This window comes from Gastrolobium bilobum, unplaced genomic scaffold (genome assembly GCF_033153095.1).
Source record: "Gastrolobium bilobum isolate Gb01-03AN ecotype WA unplaced genomic scaffold, APGP_CSIRO_Gbil_v1 utg52872, whole genome shotgun sequence".
Taxonomy (NCBI): Eukaryota; Viridiplantae; Streptophyta; class Magnoliopsida; order Fabales; family Fabaceae; genus Gastrolobium; species Gastrolobium bilobum.
In genome coordinates, this window is record NW_026897829.1 from 14,582 (window position 1) to 20,188 (window position 5,607).

The following is a 5,607-nucleotide window of genomic DNA, read 5'->3' on the forward strand; positions in this document are numbered from 1 at the left end:
TATTCTTGAATCCTCATGATTGTGATCTCATCACAGATACTCAAGAGATACCTATTTTATTCCACGGGGTTTATCAAGTTATTCATAATATATTAATATTAATATCGAGACATAATTATGAAACAAGATAAAGAGTGCTTTTATTTATTTGCGACAATATTAAAAAGGTCTACATCTCTGTCCTTATTTAATCATAAGATTGTCTCTAGGACACCCAAATACTAACAAGCTCCCACTTGGCCTAGAGCCAATCAGACCTAAGTCGTATACCCAAAGCCTCATAATGACTATCATGTTTTCTCTGAGAAACAGCCTTTGTCAGAGAATCGGCCAGGTTATCATCTGTGGGAACATAATCCATCTTTACATCCATTCTATCAATGATTTCTCTAATCAGGTGATATCTGCGGAGCACGTGCTTAGATCTTTGATGAGACCTAGGTTCCTTTGACTGCGCAATGGCTCCAGTGTTGTCGCACAGCAACTGTATGGGCTCATCCACGCTTGGAACCACCCTAAGTTCAGATATGAACTTCTTGATCCACACAGCCTCCTTAGCCGCTTCTGAAGCAGCTATGTATTCAGCTTCTGTCGTTGAATCTGCTGTTGTCTCCTGCTTGGAACTCTTCCAAGATACTGCCCCACCATTTAAGGTGAATACGAACCCTGACTGTGACTTGTAGTCATCTTTGTCACTCTGAAAGCTGGCATCAGTGAACCCTTTCACTGTAAGCTCATTAACCCCACCATAGACCAAAAACGCATCCTTAGTTCTTCTCAAGTATTTAAGGATGGTCTTGACTGCCGTCCAGTGTCCCTCTCCAGGGTCAGACTGGTATCTGCTCGTAATGCTTAAAGCATATGAGACATCTGGTCTCGTACATATCATGGCATACATGATGGACCCAATAGCCGAAGCGTATGGAATTCCACTCATGCGATCCTTCTCAGGCTGTGACTTAGGACACATAGCCTTTGAAAGATGTATCCCATGACTGACAAGTAGAAAACCCCTTTTCGACCCTTCCATGCTAAACCTCTTTAGCATCTTGTCAATGTACGTGGATTGAGATAAACCCAGCAGCCTGTTTGATCTATCTCTATAGATCTTTATACCAAGTATAAAGGCCGCCTCTCCCAAATCCTTCATGGTGAAGCTTTCTGAAAGCCACTCTTTCGTTGTTTGTAATGTGGGGATGTCATTTCCTATAAGCAATATGTCATCTACATAAAGCACTAGGAAGACAACATTACTCCCACTAACCTTCCTGTAAACACATGGTTCATCCTCGTTCTTGATGAAACCGTTACTCCTAACGACCTCATCAAAATGAATATTCCAACTCCTTGATGCTTGCTTTAGCCCATATATCGACCTTTGAAGTTTGCATACCATATGCTCCTGATCTTTGATTACAAAGCCTTCAGGTTGTGTCATGTACACTTCCTCCTTCAAGAACCCATTCAAGAAGGCGGTCTTGACATCCATTTGCCAAATTTTATAGTCGTGATATGCTGCTATCGCAAGCATGATCCTTATAGATTTGATCATGGCAACTGGTGAGAAAGTTTCATCACAGTCAACTCCTTGTCTTTGACGATATCCTTTCACCACCAACCTAGCTTTGTAGGTTTGAACGTTGCCATTAGCATCAGTCTTTCTTTTAAAGACTCATTTGTTACCGATAGGAACTATTCCTTGCGGTTTAGGAACCAAGGTCCATACCTTGTTCTGATACATCGAATCCATTTCAGATTCCATGGCTTCAAGCCAACTGGAAGAGTCAACATCCTTGACTGCCTCCTCGTAGTTACTCGGTTCATTATCCTCAACGATTTGTTGATTCTCAATCATAAATCCATACCTTTCAGGTGGATGGATGTCCCTCGTAGATCTACGAAGTTGTGTGTTTACTTCTCCATCGGAGAATGTCACCTGCTGAGCAGACTTGGGTTCCTCAATCTGTTCATGTAGTTCTTGAACTTCTTCAAGATCAATCTTACTCCCACTGGCTCCTTGAGAGATCAAATCCTTCTCAAGGAACTCATCATTCTTGGATACAAACACTTTGTGTTCATCCATAAAGTAAAAGTAGTATCCTTTAGTACCTTTAGGATACCCCACAAAAAGACATTTAGTACTCTTAGCACTAAGCTTGTCTGATGCCAATGTCTTGACATAAGCTGGCGATCCCCAAACCCTGAGATAACCCAGGTTGGGTCTCTTACCATTCCATATCTCATATGGTGTGGTCTGAACAGATTTAGACGGTACCCTATTTAGAAGGTATGCCGCTGTGTCTAAGGCATATTCCCAAAACGATTTTGGAAGTTGAGTCTCACTCATCATAGACCTAACCATGTCTAACAAGGTCCTGTTTCTCCTTTCGGAGACACCATTTTATGTGTGGTGTGTAAGGAGCAGTAAACTGCAAGAGAATTCCATTCTCTCTTAGATAATCCTGAAGCTCATGGCTCAAATATTCACCACCACGATCTGATCGTAATGTCTTAATTATCTTGCCACGCTGTTTCTCTACTTCGTTCCTAAACTCTTTGAACTTTTCAAAAGCTTCGGATTTATATCTCATCAGGTACACATACCCAAATCTTGATTTGTCATCCGTAAAGGTAATGAAATAGGAGTACCCTCCTCTAGCCTCAATAGACATTGGGCCACATACATCAGAGTGAATGAGTTCTAATAACTCACTAGCCCTATGACTCTCAAGCCCTTTGGGCGTGTGATTAGTCATTTTCTCAGCTAGACAAGATTCACATTGTCCATAGGATTCCAAATCCAAGGAATCTAGGTATCCATTTGCATGCATCCTAGACAATCTTGTTTCATTTATGTGCCCCTAGTCTACAGTGCCAAAGATATGATTGATTATCCATCCTAGGTCGTTTCTCATCTATTTTGAGCACTTCAGTTCCCATTTCTAGAACATACAATCCATTTATTAAGGTAGCAGTACCATAAACAATATCATTCATAATGATAGAAAATGTATCATTCTTAATACTGAAAATAAATCCATCTTGTTCTAAACAAGAAATTAAAATAATGTTTCTAGAAATACTTGGAACATAAAGACATTTATTCAAATGCAGAAAAATGCCCATAGGCAAAATGAGGTCGACTTCTCCAATAGAATGAGCAGCAACTCTTGCTCCATTACCAACGCGGAGGTCCACCTCGTTCTTCTCCAATCTCCTTGGGCTCCTAAGCACCTGCAACATATTGCAGATATGAGAACCACAACCGGTATCCAATACCCATGAAGTAGGATTAGCACATGAATAATTGATCTCAATCATGAAAATACCTGAGGTAGAAGCATCACCATGCTTCTTGTCCTTCACACTCTTCAGGTAGTCTGGACAGTTCCTCTTCCAATGGCCTTTCTTGCCACAGTGGAAGCACTCAGCTTTGCTTTTGTCATTCGAAGCCTTCTTACCCTTTCCTTTGCCCTTCTTCTTCTTGGGTTTTCCTTTGGGTTTAAGGGAGTCACCTTTAGCAGGCTCCTTACCCTTACCTTTGGCCCTGCTAGGCCCACCAATTAGAAGAGCTTGTGTCTTATCCTTTTTGATAGACACTTCAGCAGTTGTTAACATACTTAACAACTCAGGCAAGCTCACTTGCATCCCATGCATGTGGTAATTCATGATGAATTGACTAAAGGAAGGTGGAAGTGAGGTGAGGACTAAGTCATTACTTAGTTCGGCATCCATGATAAAGCCTAGATTTCCTAGCTTCTCAATCAGGCCGATCATCTTAAGAACATGACTGCCAACATACATGCTCTCAGACATCCTGCAAGAGAACAATTCTCTTGAGGCCTCATACCTCTTATGCCTGCCTTTAATGTCATACAACTCTTTTAGATGTAAGACAATAGAGGGAGCATCCATATGCTCATGCTGCTTTTGCAGTTCAGGTGACATGGATGCCAACATGATGCAGACAGCCAACACATTGTCATCCATGTGCTGTTTGTGGGCCTCGAAATCATATTCCGCGAACCCATCTTCCCCTTCCCTAGGAGCTACGGGTAATTCAGCATCTAGGACGTAAGCAATCTTTTCTGCCCTTAGAACAATTCTTAGGTTCCGATACCAGTCCATAAAATTTGGACCGGTCAGCTTGTTCGTAACAAGTATGGAGCGCAGTGACAGTGTATTAGTCATACTAATTAACTGAAAAATGTAAAGATAAAATTAATTAATATTTGATCATGTAGTAAAAAAAAATTATTAAAGACTTTAAATAATTTTGCCCCTCCCACTATTTTATCTAAGTCAATGACCCTTCCTTTTGACTTAGGGTATTTTTACTTTTAGATTTTACCTTAGTGGGATTAAGAATGCGATTATTTATTTTAACCCCCGCCTGAGACCGCAAGATTAATTTAAATAATGGATTGATCTTTATCAATGGTATCTCATACCCTTTCTTAACATTAGGTTGACAACTCCTTGTAACTTAGTGGTGCATCTCATGCAACCAACCTAGCACTATTACCCTAAGCACATAAGCCCGGCTGGGCTGCAGCTTATGTCTCAGTTAAGCACTAACCAGCACCCCAAGTGTCTTACACTTCTAATACTACTCTTACTCAACGAAACAGTGGGTCCCAACTGGGTTGTAGAGCACCACTATTTAGATGAGGTTTGAGTAATATTGGTGGTGGGAGGTAATCATGCGCTTAATAATTTTATTCCTTTTAAGGGTTCATTTTATTAAGGGTTTATTAAGTCTCATCAAACGCATTAATATATTATCATGCTAGTCGTTACCTATGTCATACATCTAACGGTTTAAACTAGTCGCAATTGGACTTGCATAATAATCATACAAACGCGATTTAGTCAAACTCATGCATCCTAGACGTCATAAGTCATAAAGCATACATATCGCGATACTCTATCTCATGCATACTAGTCGTATAATAACATACATGCAAATAAAACATTTTTATTTTGAGATAGTCATGGTGCTCGCTCTTTTGTCCATCTTGCTTCTCAAGCCTCGGCTTCTTGTCGTCTATACGCCACTAGCCTAATTTCTCTAATTACAATTAAAGAAACTCCAAAACATCTTGGAGGGACAAAATTTAAATTACAAAAAAAATTTGAAATTTAAATTACATCTCTTGTAAAAGAGCCCAAAATTACAAATTAATTTAAAACTTCAAATTTCAAATTTCAAAAGATCAAGAGAAAAAGAAAAAGAGCAAGAAAGCAAGAATAGAATAGAAAAGTTTTTTTTGTAGATACACAAGTATGGTTGTCTCTTGCATCTGTGTGGATATTCAATTCTAACAAATTGGTATCAGAGCTTGGGCTATGGAGGAAAAGAACGAGATGGAAGTGCCACTCTTTCCTGGAGATAAGGATGAAGCATTAGATTGGCTTCTCTATTTGAAGGAACATTTTCGGAAAGAAAAAACCTGGACGGAGGACAAATGGCAGGTGGCCATGAGAAGACTCAGAGGAAGCGCAATCAAATGGTTCCGTACATGGAACTGTCGCGACTTTAATAATATATGGAAGGATTTTCTAATGGCCTTCATAACAAAATACTTTCCTGGACGTTTCGATCTG